This window comes from Beta vulgaris, chromosome 4, assembly GCF_026745355.1.
Source record: "Beta vulgaris subsp. vulgaris cultivar EL10 chromosome 4, EL10.2, whole genome shotgun sequence".
In the NCBI taxonomy this organism is placed as follows: domain Eukaryota; kingdom Viridiplantae; phylum Streptophyta; class Magnoliopsida; order Caryophyllales; family Amaranthaceae; genus Beta; species Beta vulgaris.
The window spans coordinates 35,984,526-36,002,406 of NC_079205.1; positions in this window are offsets into that span (position 1 = coordinate 35,984,526).

Here is a 17,881-nt window from a genome sequence, read left to right on the forward strand (position 1 = left end):
CGGGTTTTTCTTCCTCGTTTTGGTCAAACTCATAGAATGTGATCCGAGGCGAAGGGATTCCCACCTCGATTGGAAGAACAGCTTCGCTGCCATAGACCAAGCCGAAAGGAGAGTGCCCCGTAGCTTCTTTCACTGTTGTTCGGGCCGACCAAAGTACACCGGGAAGGTCGTCTACCCATTCCCCCTTAGCTGCATCAAGGGATTTCTTGATTCCCTTAAGGACAATTTTATTAGCTGATTCGGCTTGCCCGTTGGTCTGAGGGCGGGAGACGGCCGAAAACCTTGTTTGAATGCCGAACCGGGCACAATAGTCTCGAGTCGGACCGCTGTTGAATTGTCGGCCATTGTCCGACACCAGGGCTCTTGGAATTCCGAACCGGGTGATGATATTCCTCCAATGAACAGCTGGACCTGCTTGTCAGTAATTGACGCCAGTGGTGTCGGCTTCGGTCCACTTGGTGAAATAATCAATTGCCACAATTAGGAACTTCCTTTGCCCAGAAGCTGGGGGAAAGGTCCGAGCAAGTCCATGCCCCACTTGTCGAAGGGCAGAACCGCTTGAATGGTGGTGAGGGGAGTGGCAGGCGCTCTCGGTATGTCCGAGTGAATCTGGCAGGAGGGACACCGCCGGACTAAGTCCGAGGCGTCAGCTTTCAAAGTAGGCCAATAGTATCCTGCCCTTAGCGCCTTTCCGGCTATCGTTCTGCCCCCTTGATGGCTCCAGCAAGCTCCTTGGTGTATTTCCCGGAGGACATAGTTTCCTTCCTCGGGGTTATACACTTGAGGAGGGGATGAGTGAAGGACTTCTTATAGAGCTGCCTTTCATGCCAGAGGAACCAACCTGATTTATGTTTGACTCGGTCGGCTTCCTTAGGATCACTGGGTAAGGTCCCGTCTCGCAAGTACTCCACAATTTCGCCCATCCAGTTCGAGGAACGATTGAGTACGAGCGCTCTTTGGCATTTATGCTAGGCTCCTTCAATACTTCCCAAGTTATGGTTCTAGGGGCCGACCCTTCAGCAGAACTAGCCATCCGAGCCAGTGCATCAGCTTGCTGGTTTTCCGAGCGAGGAATGTGGGTAATCCGGAATCCGGACAACCTTCCAATGACAGCTCGGGTTTGGCCAAGTACATTCTCATGTTTTCCTCCTTGGCCTCATAGTCTCCAGAAATCTGACCCACATGAGTTGTGAGTCGGACTTGGCTATGACTGATGTTGCCCAGCTAGGATGCATAGTTGTATCCGAGGATGAGGGCCTCATACTCGGCTTCATTGTTAGATCCGAGAAACTCGAACTTAACAGCATACTCAATTTTTTCTCCGACCGGGGGTTTGATGACCAGCCCTGCTCCACAACCACTCTTTGTGGATGATCCATCAACAAGCAACTCCCACTCCTCTTGCGAACCGACCGGGGGTCGAGTTGCGCATTCAGTGATGAAGTCAGCGAGTGCTTGGGCCTTGATTTCCCTTCGGGCTCGAATTCGAGCCCAAATCTGCTAACTGGTCTGCCCAATCGCTCATCCGACTCGAGTGATTTCTATTCTAATGCTTCCGGAGCGGTTGTCCGGTTAGGACTTTGATGGGATGTGCTTGGAAAAAGGCTTGAGCTTCCGGCTCGCCATTACTAAGGCAAAGACCATTTTTTCGACATCGTTGTACTTCGCCTCGGCCCCCCTATAGGCGTGGCTGATGAAGTAGACAGGATGTTGCTTTCCTTCTCGCTCGGCTATTAGGACAGCGCTAAGAGCATAGTCCGAGACAACCAAGTAATGAACAGGGGTTCCCCCGGCAAGGGGGAGATCAGTTTAGGAAAGTTGCCAAGTGATTCTTGAGGGCAGTGAAGGCTTGCTCGGCTTCATCGTCCCATGCGAACTCTTTTCGCTTCAGGGCCTTGAAGAACAACAAGCTTTTATCAGCCGATCGGGAGAGGAATCGACCGAGCGCCGCTAAGCAGCCGGTTAGGCGCTGTACTTCCCGAACGTTCCGAGGAGATTTCATCTCTAGACCGCTTTGATTTTGTCCGGGTTGGCTTTGATTCTCTTCATCCACTAGAAATCCGAGGCACTTTCCCCCTTTAACTCCGAAGACACATTTTTTGGGTTGAGCATCATTCGGTATTTCTTAGGGTGCTCAGCGTTTCTTTCAGATCTGCAGGGTGATCCGACTGGGCCTTCTTTGACTATCATATCGTCAACGTATACTTCAATGTTCCGACCCAATTGGTCGCTGAAGATTTTGTTGACGGTTCGCTGATATGTAGCCCCGGCATTTTAGGCCGAACGGCATCATCTATAGCAGTAGACCCCTGAGGAGTGATAAATGCGTATGAACCCTATCCTTCTCGGCCATGGGAATTTGATGATAGCCAGCATTTGCATCCATGAAGCTGAGAAGGGCGTGCCCTGCCGTTGAATCGACCAGCCTATCGATCTTTGGCAGAGGGTGATTGTCTTTTGGGCAGGCTTTGTTTAAGTCGGTGAATCGACACACATTCGCCATGCCCCACTCGGCTTTTTGACCAATACCACGTTGGCCAGCCACTCCGAGTACTGACATTCTTCATGAAACCCGCTTCGAGCAGCTTCTTGACCTCTGCGGCTGCGCGGCATTTCTTTCGGGACCTTGGTGTCTGAGCTTTGCTTTGATTGGTCTGAACCCCTCTTTGATGTTAAGCTCATGACACATGATTTTCGGGTCGAGCCCGGCATTTCTGTGGCCTCATAGGCAAGACATCTTGGTACTCCGTGAGCACTTGGATGATATCTTGCCTTGTTTGGGGCCATGGCCTTGCCTACCCTGACGTCCGACCGGGGTCCTGGCCGATCGCGACTTCTTCGTCATCCTCGGCTGGCTGAGGACGTTCGTATTGCTTGGGGTTTCAGTTATGTACACCCCGAGGCTGGTTGAGGGCTGACCCCCTTCGTTATTTTCTTTTTTTCGAGTCCTTTTGGACGTCGTTGTCCGAGTCCTTTTGGACGTCGTTATTTTTGAGGCTATTCACATAGCACTCTCTTGCGGCCTGTTGGTCGCCTTGAATTTTTCCTACCTTCCCGTCATCAGTCTCAAACTGCAAGAGGAGTGGTAGGTGGAGATGGCGGCCTTGGCTTGTTTAGCATGGGCCTCCCCATTATTATGTTGTAAGGCAAAGGGATGTCTACCACCAAGAAGTCGATCGGTAGGCTTCTCCCCTTACCCTTTTCACCCATCCGAGTGGGTAATTTTATTGATCCGACCGGGAGGACAGAGTTGCCCCCGAAGCCTATGAGCGGCTGAGCCATGGGGTAACATCCCGTTCGGTGTACTTCAACTTTTTGAGGCAGTCAAGGGTGATGATATCAGCGGATGACCACTATCCACCAATACCCTCTTCACCTTTGTATTGCTACTTGAGCTCGATGACTAGGGGGTCGTCGTGCGGAACGTGCACGTCCGACTGGGTTCCCCGAAGGTCATGACGGGGCCACTAGCTCGAGGGAGCTGGACATCAAGTACCTGATGTTTGAGGTTTTGGAGGTGAGCCTTGCGTGCTCGGCCGGTTAGGCCTCCCGACGCGAACCCTCCAGCGATGACACCAATGAATCCTTCTGTGTCGCCGCTGTTCGACTGACCCACCTTTTGCTTCCCTTTTCTTGCTCGAGCGCTTTAGGTAGTGGTTGAGCTTGCCCTGGTCGGCCAAACCTCCAAGGATTTCTTGAGCTCTCGCAGTCTTGGTGGTGTGCCACATTCCTTGTGGTAGTCCACCATAAGCTTTATCCCTCCGAGACGATGATGTCCGGATGGGCGTTGGCCTGGGAAGCCAATTTTTGTTCCGGATGTCAAAGTAGATTCTTCCGGTTTTTATTGAATCGGGGGTCGTTGCCATTATCGGTGAGCCGATCCCCTCGGCCCCCGTTCTTTGATGTTTAGGCTGACCCGGTGACCTCCTTCATCTTTTCTTTTCTTGCCACCTCTCCGAGTAACGGCAGATATCCGTTGCCGGATGAATCTTTGGGCCCTAGCCATGGCTTCCGAGTAAGTTTTACTTCATTCTCGGCCAATGACCATCTGAGCCGACCCGGTTGGAGCCGGACATGAGGGCAGCGAAGGCTACACTCCTGTAGGTCGGTTATTTTGAGGACTCCTCGTTGAACCTCTTTTATAGTCCGACAAGGATTCATTCTTGTCTTGCTTCACCCCCATGAGATGAAGGCTGGTTTTTCTTTGCCTCTTTCCAGCTACGAACTGGTGGATGAAGAGGTGTTCCAGTATGGCGAAGTCAGTGATGACCCCCGCCGGAGTTCTTGGAACCAATTGAGGCCAGACCTTTGAGGGTGGTGGGAAGAACGGCACCAAGTGGCCTCGCAACTTGTCTGAACGCTCATTTGAGCCTTGTAACTAGCCATATGATCATCTGGGTCGGTTAGGCCCGCAAATGGCTCGATCAGGGGGGTTTTGATTTTCCCTGGGGGTTGGGTCCCTAGGATTTCTTGGCTGAAGGGGATCAAGAACTTGAGCCCCTCCAGTTAGCCTAGGAGGTGAGAATGAGCCGAGTCCCCTTGGCCCTCTCGGTCATTTGCTTTCTTCTTGAGGAACTCCCGGCGTCATAGCCTTGGCTGAGGCGCTTCTTGTTGTTAAGGAATTCCGGGCATCTTGGGGTTTCCGACCCCCCCCCCTTGGGATTTAGATACATGGGTCTCTGCATGCAGACGGGCCGACCCCTGTCGCGCTGACTTTTCTTTTCCCGTGGCTGGGTCTCTCGCATCGGACCTGGCCGGCTAGGCTGCGGATCCGATTAGAACGAGAGTGGTCCCTGTGGGAGCGGACGACTGTGCGCTCTCTGGGCTCATGCTGATTGAGCGGGATGACTTGTTGCGGCTGCCTCTGTTGGAGCATGGCCATCATTCCATCATGCCCTTTTGGAAAGTTTCCTGGAGCTGAGCCGTGATAAGGGCCAGGTCAGACGCAAAGAGCGGCTGAGGCTCCACATGCTGAACTGTTGGGAGACCGACGAGGGTCCAGAGTTTGGACGGTGGTGACCTCCGACCTGAGAGGGGTCTGCTCGGTCTCCCTATTGTGCGTAGGTGAGTGGCCTCTCTCTGGCCGAGGGATTGGGGGTTCCCGATTATGTGCGGGCGAGTGGCCTCTCTCCAGCCGAGCGACCTGATCAGAGGCTGGCTTGCCGCGAGTGTTTTTGGTTGGTGCCATTGTAATTGGCGTGCGGAGCTGAGTAGCTGAGTGAATAAGTCTTAATGAGTGGTGGCGAAGTAACTTTTTGTACTATCCCCACAGACGGCGCCAAACTGTTTCTGTCTAGAAATTAAGAGTGCTAATTCCTTTGCTTAGGGAATACCGGGTCAGATCTGAATGTCCTGAGTCCAAAGTTCGTACGCCGGAATCCTGCAAAAGTAACGGTTAGACTGCCCCGGGGGTTGTTCCGGGATCGCCTCTCCGACGCTCAAGTCAGTGATCAAGCTTAAAGAGATAAAGTCTAGAGAGAGATGCTCTGTTTGTTAGGTAAGAATTCAATACCTTCTCATTGATGAGGGGGTTGAGTATTTATAGTGCTTGGGATATCCCAGCTGTAGGCCAGCTGGAGGGCACTGACAGCTGGGAGGCACTATCACAGGTGGGGCCCTCTGGAGGCTTAAGGCTTTGTTGGGTTTAATTGTCTCTGGCTGGCTTAGCCCAGGAAGCTGGCTTAGCCCAGGAAATAAGCCCAAACAATGACTTCTTATATACTCATGGATTCTTTTCTATCGATTAATGCCGTTTAATCTTGTTTTCTCTTATATATATATAAGATAGAATTTGACTTTTCAATTTCAACAATTTTTTTTAAGTAATAAATTTGAGATGTGTTTTAACCGATTAAAATAAATTTAAAATATTCAAATATTTGTGTTTATTATGTTGTAGATTTATTGAGATTTTTTTTTCTAATCTTCTATACAATAAGATACCATGCTTAGGCAGGAAAGTTTTGCACAAGATGTATCTAAATTTTTGCATGATATAAAGCGTATGTTTAATAAGATACTACCTCCATTTTTTAATAAGTGAAGCACTTTGTTTATTTGAAACAGTCATAATAATTGCAACCAAGATAATTGCAACCAAGCCCAAAATGGTAAGAAAGTTCTATATTATTATAAATATACCACCAAAAAGCAGGAGGAGACTCAACTTGTTATGGCACTCAACTTGTTATGGCACTTGCGCGATTATTGCGCTGAACTTTTTCCATATATGTTGTATACTTCATCCGTTTCTTTCTGTTTGCCTCCTATAAGTGATATATCAAGAGTTAGAAAATTTTCGTAGTTTTTTCGCAGTATATATATATATACGCTACTAGAATTTTGGGTCATTACTACCAACCCAATAATGACAAGCCAAAGATTTCGTTGCAATTGTATTTTATGACGAGGCTAGTAACCAAATAATGATGGGAGCACCTATGGTGAATGCCTTTTACGACAGGCTCGCAACGGTATTTTTCATCAATGACGGTCCCCTTTCATGACGGATTCACGACGGGAAATTCGGTATTGGCCTTCAGCAATGGGATTTCTTGTCGTCAATGGTACAAGTTCTTGTAGTGATAATATATGACAATTACCATAATTATACCAACTGGAATTGGCGTGAGTGGTTAAGGATCTCTCGCTCCTTAACCAAGGTCTCGGGTTGGAGTCTTCGGTATCGAAAAAATCCCAACTTGAAAGGATGCTTACCTAAGAGGTACTCATATACACTCCCGCAAAAGATTAGTCCCCTCGTCAAAGACGGTGGGAAGGTCCTCGTATAATAGAACCCCCAAAAAAAATTATCATGTGGTGCAGGGGCGGGGTAAACATAGCGGGGGCCCTATACGCTCTTTTAAAATTGGGCCTTTCATATTTAGTTCATAAAAGATATTATATTTTCAATTTTCAAAAAAATACTCTCAACATATCGAATAATTATAAATAAACAAATATTTAGATATAAATAGAGTAAATTTTATTGGAAAATCGCAAAAAAAAAAATAGGATATGAGTAGAAATTAATGGGAGAGAGTTAGGAATTAATGGGAGAGAGTAGCCATTAATGGAGAATTGGGGATTTGAAGCAACCAAAGAAAACCCCATGCGTGATGGTTTATTAATTTGAGTAGGTGATGAGTCAACAGTCATAATTAAAACAACAAAAAGTAAAATTAAACTACTCCTAAGTAGAATTGAACCCGCGCGCCACTTTGCCCCATGCATCCCTTACTACTTTACCACTGATCCAAATGCTTTCTTTTTGTTTTTATTGCACACATTTAATACATATAATATATTTCGGGGCCCCTCTATTTTTGAGGCCCTATTCCGTTGCCTATATTGCATGGGCCAAGAACCGCCCCTGATGTGGTGGTGTTTCAATTGTTTGAATCTTATCAAGTAGATGAATATCAAATTCTTATAAGTTAGCAAGAAATAATCAATGATATCATAATAGCAAAGACGTGCAATAAAAAAAAAATTAATGCTGAAGGATATAATATGGCGTCAACAAAAAAAATTCTAATTTCTAGGTCTTCTTTATTTATAGTTAGTTTATATGCCTTACGCATTGAACGAAATAAAAAATCTACGGAATAATGTTCCTTCCAATTCTATCAGCTTCCATATGATATACGGAGTATATAATATTCGAACAAAGTACTTGGCAACATATCGGTAATTTCATTGATGGCTATAAAAAGGACGAATGTACACACGTAATAACATAAATATTATTACGGAGTACTTAGTTAAACACATAGGAGAGATGATGAAGATGAAGAAGGGCGTTGAATTTAGCATGAGCAGAGTGTTACTTATTGTTCTGCTTATAAGCGTGATAATGGGGAGCATGAGCAGTACGAGCACATTGGCATGTAGTGTAATCGACCAAACCTGTGAGCCGTATGATGATTATGGTGCAGAATGTTGCCCTGGTTCTCGTTGCCTATTGCCTGGAGACACTGATTTGGTTGGCGTCTGCATATGGTGCCCAGGATCTGGAGAAGGTTGTGGTTTCTTTACTACTTGTTGCCCTGGCTACACTTGTGACAGCTTTTTTAGTGGTACATGTTACTGAATCTCAGAAAAAAAAGCTCATAATTAAGGCACCTAGTCAATATTCTTGTTTGTATCATATTGTTTTGTCAGTTTTATCTTATTATTCTTATGTTTAACAAAAAAATTGTCTTCCTGTTGTGCTGTTTCAATACTAATTAATAAGCCTTATACAGTTTCACTTTTCTTTTCTATTTCTCTGTTTTTTTTTTTTCTTTTTTCTTTTTCCTTCCATATTTTATTGTGAGAGCCAATGTTGTTTATTAACATGGATGATGAATGAACCATCGAAAATTGATTACAAGTAATATTAATATACAATTTGCTCAATTAATCATAAAGTTAAAATGAATTGAATCTTAAACACTTAAATCTCAACTACATTTCAGTTTACACACCAAAAATCTGATCTAACGACTAACGAGCATAGTCCATAGATGCTGCTTACAAACAGAATATTTCGTTTTCTGTGCAATGATAATTGAAAAAATTGCTTGGTATCGTGTAAAATTACTGCGAGAATGTAAAAAACGTAATGGCGTTTGGGCTATTTATGGAAAACAAAGAGTCAATACTTTGTTATGTGACTATCACTTGTGTTTGACTGAAGAGCAGATTTTTGTTTTTGGTAATTCAAAAAAAGAAATACACTTGAAAGGAGGGAGATCACTAAGGGACAAGGTCAAGGATTCAAATCCCATCTAGTGAATCAAGTCAAACTTCGTAAATTATTTTTCTAAATTACATTATTTGAAATAAACATGGAGTAATATAACTATATTACTGTTGACTTCATTAAATAACGGATAACGGAAATGTGAAGCCGTTGGGCCAATTACATATGTGTTTTTTAAGAAAGTAAACTTGTCCTTTAAATAATATCCACAAAAGAAATCTAGCAAGTAAAAATACGAAGCTAATAATGTCTAACTTACCGAATCGACAATTAAGGGAATCAATAATGTCTAACATAATTACATAAAAAATACGTAAAAAAATTATAGTTTGTCTAACATGTTAAAAGGCTTCATTAGTGTTCTTGTAGGGGTTTTTGGCAATTAAAAAGCCCTATATTTTGTTATTTTATTTGCTTTATTGTTAGTTTTATTTGTTTATAGTTTTTTATTTTATAATTCTCCCTTCTATTATGAGGGTTGTCTCTCCCTCCTATTGTGAGGGTTGTCTCAATGAATATGATGGTCTACTCTCACCATGAGAGCATTGGTTTTTTGTTAGCTTTCAAGTTTGAATATGTGGGAAATCATACTTATTGGTTGAAGATAAAGAATATCAAGATGAAGGTTGAATTTCAATTACTATAACATCATGCATAAAAAATGTTGAGTCATCAAATTTCGTTTATGGTACTAAATATTACTTTTTTTTTTAAGTGTTTCAATATACGGTAAATTGGATGAAGAATTTTAAATTGATGTTTTAGACTATCTTTTACAAAAGGATTATTATTGTTATAAATATCATAACACGATTTATTAATGATAACTAGATATTAGGCCAGGGCCATACCCCAAGTAAGAAAATTCATTTATTATATATTAAAATGATTATACTAAATACATCTTGGTCTAGGGATTAAAACTTTAGTATATGAACTTGAGGTTATGGGATCAAAACCTATACTATATATTTTCTAAATTTTTTATTGTACATGGACTAAAACTCTCTAAAAAAAGCGTCACATACTATATTTCCTTAATTAAAACGCTTTTTAATATATTTATATAGATCTTTGTATTTCCTTAAAAAAAGGAAAAGGCTAAATGCAGTCCTAAGGGCTGCATATAAGAAGCTAAAAATGGAAAAAACAAGCATTAACTGATCATTTATTACATAAATTTAATGCAAACTTTTGTCATAAATTTACAACTAAATTCCATTTTAAGCATTAACTACATATAGCATATTAAGCATAACCCTAAAAAATATTTAAACTTGCCTATCATATTTAAATCAATAGCTTAATGTATGACGGAGCGAAAAACGTCTTACATATCACACGCAAGTAGAAAACCGACAAAAATGACATATTAATAACTTGTCTAACATATTAAAATCATATCTCATTTACTCTTTTTTTTTTTTTTTTTTTTGAGGAGATATCTCATTTACTTTGTTAAACCAAATAAATGATATGATAATTTTGACTATATAATTCAAATCATAGTTATTTAAAGATACAAAATCAACTGTAGGCTATAATGGACGATGGAGCTGATAATGTAGCTATATGGGTAAAAGTCGAACTCCATAGCGGATATCATTGGGCTTATATCCACGAATAGGATACTACCACACTACCATTAAAGCATTCACCATCATGAACAAAAAATATTTTATGGGATAAAAAATAAGAGAAAATTTACCCCCATCATGAACAAGTTGCAAAAAAAGTTCTGATCATACTCTGACCAGTCAAGAAATTGGTCACATGGTGAACAAAAGAATTACGGTTTTGCTAAGAGTCATTACTACTCAGGCCTAATACTCTTGGACTAATAAGAGTCAAGGGGATAGTAGAATACTTAGCAGAATTGATAGATGTGTTATCAATTCTCATTGGCTGAATAAATACTCTGGTGCAATTGTTGATTATCAGAACTCAGGCCTGTTTGATCATAGCCCTTTGATGATAGACTGGTTTAGTAGTCACTACTCAGGAGGGAGACCCTTTAAGTTCTTTAACTTCATGGCCAGCCATGAACATTTTGATTAAATTATTAATGAGTGCTGGGGTACATTTGAGAATAGGCAGTGGATGAAGCAGATTTGGTAGAAGCTTAAAGCTATGAAGGGTAAGTTAAAGCAGTTGCACAAGAAAGATTTTGCTAAGCTTGATCAAAGAATCACTCAAATCAGAGAGCAATTAGACAACATTCAAAAAGCCCTTCAAAATAGTGTCGCTGACAGAGCTCTACAATCACAAGAGCAGGATTGCATTCAGATGTTAAAGAAATTATTGGCTGTTGAAGAAAGTGCCTATAAACAGAAATCTAGAATCCAATGGCTGCAACTAGGAGATGGGAACAATCATTATTTCTTCCAGGCCATGAAAGAGAGATATGCTTGGAATAGCATTGATATTTTGTATGATGCTCAAGGTAACAATCTCACTTTGAACTCATCTATTCAAGCAGAAGTGCTTTGCTTCTATAAAAGTCTACTGGGGTCAGCAGCAAGTACACTACCTGGAGTTGATATTCCAACAGTTAGAGCTGGTAAACAGGTTAGTATGGAAGACTCTCATACTCTTATAGCTCCTGTTACAACTCTTGAAATTGACCATGCTCTCAACTGTATTGATGATGCCAAGGCTCCTGGTATTGATGGTTTTAATAGTTATTTTTTCAAGAAAATATGGCACACTATTAAACCACAAGTATATATGGCTATTTGGGATTTATTTGAAAATGGAATTATGCCTAAGGAGATCAATGATACTGTGGTTACTCTTATTCCTAAAGTTCCTAATCCCACCTATGTGAAAGACCTAAGGCCTATTGCTTGTTATACTGTGATCTATAAGATAATTGCTAAAATTATCACACTCAGATTATAGAAGGTTATGGGTGATGTTGTTGATCTTGCTCAAGCTGGTTTTATTCCTAATAGGTCCATATCTGATAATATACTCTTGGCAACTGAACTCATCAAAGGGTATACTATGAAGCATGTTAGCCCAAGGTGTATGGTCAAAATTGACCTAAAGAAGGCCTATGATTCTGTTGAATGGCCATTTTTGCAAGTAATGCTCTCTGAAATTGGGTTCCCACAATAATTTATTAACTGGATCATGATGTGTGTCACATCTGTTGATTACACCATTCTTATAAATGGAGTTCCTAGCCCTCCTTTCTCTGCAAAGAAGGGTCTAAGACAAGGAGACCCTATGTCTCCTTTCTTGTTTGCACTCTGTATGGAGTATTTATCCAGGTGTCTAAATTCATTGAAGCACAACCCAGATTTTAACTTTCACCCTAGATGTGAAAGGTGTGGCATCACCCATCTAATGTTTGCTGATGATTTACTCCTCTTTGCAAGAGCTAACCAAAGCTCAATGACACTTCTTATGCAAGCATTCAACAATTTCTACTGCTACCTCAGGACTTGCTGCTAATCTTGATAAAAGCAATGTGTACTTTGTTGGTATCCAGGATGATGAAATTAATACTCTTCAGGAGCTGCTCCAAATGGCAATTGGGAGCTTCCCCTTTAGATATTTAAGAGTTCCACTTCACTCCAGGAAATTGTTCTATACTGAATGTAAACCTCTCATTGCAAAAGTTGTAGCTAGGGTCAAAACATGGACAACTAGAAAGCTCTCATATGCTGGTAGAACTCAGCTGATCAGATCAGTTCTACAAGGTATACAAGCTTACTAGTGCCAGATATTCCTTCTTCCAAAGAAAGTGCTAAGAGAAATTCAAACTACTCTCAAAACCTTTCTATGGACAGGTATGGATACCACTTCCAGAAAATCTCCTATTTCATGGGATTACATGTGTAATAAGAAGGTATGTGGTGGGTTGAATTTTAAACAAATCATTACCTGGAACAAGGCTGCCATTGCAAAGCACTTCTGGGCCCTTGCTCTAAAACAGGATAGGCTATGGATTAAATGGCTCCATGTCTATTATGTCAAGCAAGTGATATTTGGACAGTTGGTATTCCTAACAGACTATCTTGGGCTATAAAGAAAATTCTTGAAGCAAGGCATCTTCTTATAGATATAACTACTTGCAATCAATTTGTGCATCACAACAAATTTTCTATTAGGAAGTGCTATTGGTTTTTGAAGGGGGAAAGACCTAAAGTGGAGTGGAGAAGAATTACATGTAATAACAAGGCTTCCCCTAAAGCTATCTTTATTACCTGGATGATGCTTCATGGTAGGTTAAACACCAAAAACAGGCTATACCAGTGGGGAATAGTCAGAGATCAAAGCTGTCCTCTATGCAATGCTGCTGATGAAACTCCTGCTTATTTGGTCTTCACTTGTGATTACAGCAGGTCTATCTGGAGTAGATATTTACAGCTTATCAATGTCCCTGTTGTCACTGATCTTGCTATAATCATCCCAACTGTATCAAAATACAGTAGGAAGAAATGTAGAACTCACCAGCTTCTAAATATGATGTTTATTGAAAGTGTGTATCATATCTGGATACAGAGAAACAGGAAAGTTTTTGATGGTCAATCTCTTACTCCTCAGCAGGTAGTGAGGCAGGTTGTTTTTGCTGTTGCTTGTAGACAAGACTGTGATGTACCTCAGCTTATTTTATAAGCTTCATGTTTTGTTGTTCCTGAGATTGTCTAGGCAAAGTTATAAGGGGATGGTCTAGAGGGCCTTCTTTCCAAACCCTTCCTAGAAGGTGGGGGAAAGTTGGCTTTTGATGCCTTCTCCTTTTAGGTTGTAAAACTTTCTTTTGGTAGTCAATAAAAACTTTGAATTGCCAAAAAAAAGAATTACGGTTTTTTCACCATACACCCCCTGACAATTTATTTTTTGCACCGTATACTCTTTCGACTTTTAAAATTCAATATATACCCCTCACTTTTGAAAAAATACATCCAGTTACCCTTAATAACTAAGGGCGTTAAACTCCGTTAGTCATTAACCTCTAATCACCCTCTAATCCTACTTAACTAACCTAAATCTAATCCTAATCCTAACCCTACTATCCTATCCCTAATACACTAACCCTAACCCTAACCCCATCTACACCCCCAACCCCACCCCTGCAGTCCTCCTCCCCCCACCCCCGAAGCCCCCCCTCTGCCACCCGCAGCCGCCGCAACCCCCTCCTCTTTTCGCCGCCCGCAGCACGCAATGTCATAGTCTATATTTTAAGCATGTTCTAAAAAAAGTGATTATGTTTATGTTTATTACTTTAACTAAGTTTTTAATAAAAATATAAGAAAAGGATTATTACTCGAGAATCATTATTTAAAATCTTTGTGGGTTTATAGAAATAAATAATTTGAGTGAAAGAAAATGAAAAAAAAAGAAACCCTCTTGCGTGGCATATGTGGGAAATGCCACAACCTTGCTTTGTTGTCAAACTCTGATTTTCCATCAACAACATAAATGGAACCCAAACCCCAAAATCTCTTCATTCCTCTCACCTTTGTTCTGTCCGTCGAATTCAAGCCACATGCACTCATTTTTTAGTCTTTCTGTCTTCTTGAAAGTTGTAGATCTCTTCGCGTTATTGAATTTTGGCTCAAAGATTTCTTCAATCGGAGTTCGGAGTTAGTAGTTATACTCTTTGGAAGTTGTAGTTGTTGTTGCCATTATTGTAGCGTTTTTTCTCTCCTCTATTTTGTTTATTGCTTCACTATGTTGCTGTTGCTGTTGCTGCTCCTTGTTCGTAGCTATTTGTTGAGCTACAAATCTGAAATTCTTTGAAAGGTATAAATTTGTGGATAAGTCTTATTCTTGTTTCATCAATTCTAATCTGATTTATATGTGTTGAATTATCTATAGACTTTCACTAGTATTTGAGCTCCAATTCTTGTGTTGATTAGCAAAATCAATTTCTAAAAATAAAAAAAAATTGAATATTTACTCCTTGATTAATACATTGAGATGTGTTCTACAACTTTGATATCAAAGTTTAGATCTTTTGATAAGTTAATTTATAGAATTCAGTTTTTTGGTATATGAAGAAAGGGCATTAATTAGACTATAGATTCTTTTGTTGAGAAGTTTTAGTATTGAGGAGGGAAATTGAAACTAGGCTTATGAGATTTAAGTTAATTAGTACTATTTGAAGGATGGTAATTGAATAAGATTAGTTTGAGAATTGTTGTTAATTATGCTATTTTTGTTGAGGTGATTATCGTGGAGTTCAAGCTGGATTTGGAGATTGCATTACGATGCGTGGAGGTTTCGTATTATTATTCTTGAATTTATCTTGAAGTGATTATGATAGCGATTTTAAACAAGTTATAAAACCCTATTCTTGCAAGTATACAAGACTTAGTAGTAAATATAAATAATAGGGTATCGTATCCACATAGAACAGTTGATTAAAGTTAAATCTAATGTCTACTAATTTTATCCTTAATAGTGGTATAATGATTTGTTTGTAAATTAATTAAACTAATCTGAAATAAATACTAAACTATATAAACTTGGCAATAAAAATTGTATTGGGAAATATACAATGAATTCTAGGACAGTCGAATCCACCACTACTAAGATGATTAATAATTTAATTTGAAAGAGAATTAATTGGTTTATCAAGCTCCCTAAACTACAAGCAGGGAATACGTAGAACGAAATAGTGTCGTGATTGATTAGGTGACATAACCTATCTAACCAAATGCATAAATTATTCCACTTTTCAATCACAAATTACGAAATACTATTGCATAACATCACCCTTTGAACTACAAGAACAAAGTGTGTAAATCTAATAACAATATAAACTAATAAATCATTCTACAAGAACAATTACCAATCTATATTGCAAACAATAATGATAAACCCAATAATAATCTTAATAGTTATGCAATCATAAACCATAGATTAATTTTCAAACAAAACTAAACAATCAATTCATACTAATAGGGTTTCATCTAAGCCCTAGAATTAAGAAATTAGCTACTCATAATTAGAGAAAACATCACCCAAACATGAAAGAACATGACTGGAATTTTGCTTGAGGCTTCGAACCCCGTGTTGTACCGCTGCCTTCTCCGAACTGCCGTCCTCTGTTGCGCCAGTTCTGCCTTCGTCGTCTGCTTCTTCGTCTACTCCTTTTTATTATTGCTGTTGTATGAGTCCTCCTCCAGCCAAAACCCTCCTCTCTGTCTACATACCCCACGTGGGTTTTTGTTCTTCAATTTGGTTTAATGATACCTGAGATCAGCCCACCAAATCACAGGGCTTTTCATCCAATTCCCATCTTTCTTCATGTGATGCATGGCATTTCTTTTCTTTATATTGGGCTTGGCCCACTAAGGCAATGGTCATTCCTATTTTCATCCAAGGAAATCTAAATTTCCTACTACTCGTTCTTGCAGCGTGACTTGGGTCAAATGGTTTTAACACCATAAATTTTCTACGACCAATTTCCATTTCTAAAACTCCAAAATTATTACGCACCTGCTAACATTAGATATATTATTAATAGAATAAAAAATAGCACAGGCCAAACTAATAAATAATCATAACAGCATAATTACTAAGATAACCTCTAAAAATCATGAACACCCACAACTTATAGTTTATAATACTAATATGAATCTAGTAAGAGTGAAATAAGAAGGTTATAATATATAATAATTTACCCTTATCAACTCCCCCACACTATAACTTTGCTAGGCCTCGAGCAAAGAAAATATCGAAGAAATATCCAATATCACTCAAGACCAAACTAATGAGAGTTTAACAATAAGCTAAAAACGTTTTTGTTTTAAAAGAACTTAATATTTAGTCATAAAAACTTTTTTTTTGTTAGGTTAGCAAGTTAATTATAAATGTTTGACTTTTATTCTCAAGCAACATTTATAATAAATTAGTTTGATCTCATAAGTAATCTAGGTGCTCATGTGCATGTGTATTGACATTCGAATACGAGGTACTTTAGTCAGACTTGATTATTGTTTCAGTTGATTCCCACATATTTTTCCGTACAAGAAGCACTTAGTACCCGTGCATGGATCGTCTCTTTCATATGACATTGCACTTGCCACTCAATGATCTCAAAGGAGTTCTCGATACTTTGTTATTTGCTTTGCTTTTGAGGCTTTTTATATGCTTTTTTTTCAGTTTCCTTTTTGGAAATACAATAGCTTTAAGATATTTTTTTTCACTCTTTTTTATAATGGTTCACATTCTCATAATTTTGATAATTTGGATTACTAATCCCTTTGTTTTTTGAACCAAGATTCCCTCTATTTTTTAACAAAGTCGAGTAATTCTCCAGTAACCAAGAGTAGTGAAAGATCACCAAGAAAAATATATGTACTAATTAGGTAATTAAGGTATGAAAGTCCTTCCGCCATACCCCGCATCTTAGACAATGAATAAAGTGTGCTAGATTACCAATAAAAATGATCATTATTAAGGTAATTAATAGGTTACAAGAGTTAAAGCCATCACATTCATAACTTCAAAAACATTTTTTTTTTGTTTTTTATGTAATAAAACGAAATTTGAGTAAAACGTTGTTAGATTAGAGCCTATTATCAATTATTTTCATTAACTAGCTGCTCATCTATGAGATGACAATGAATGGATTATAATATACCCTCAAATAGACACATAATAACATATATAAAAATAAAAAGTTTCCCTTAAAATTTATGAAAAATTTGGGCAACATTTCCCCGTAAAATGACCAAAAGGCAATTATATGCCACATACTTAAACCTGTAAATGACTCGAATAACACTTTGTGTTGGGGTATTTCCTTAGCATGCTGTGCATGCTTTACCAGCCAATGTGCTGGTAGTTCCTACAAGGCTAGTTGCCTTGGTAGGGGTTAGCCCTTGGGCTGACTTAATTTCCCAATCAAAAAAAACAAAAAGCCACAAAACACACTATACATCACCAAACAATCTGAATATGCCAGCTGCATCCAGTCACCCCCACACTTAATGTTTGTAGTGTCCTTAATGCAAGAATAATAAAAGAAGAGAGGAGAAAGGGACAACACAACTTGATGGATGGTTGTTAGAACTCTGTGAATGTGAAAGCATTGTCAAATTGTGCAAAGTTGCCCACGTGTGGGTGCTTACTCCAAGTCCATGACGATGTCGGCATCCTTGGATTAGGCATAGC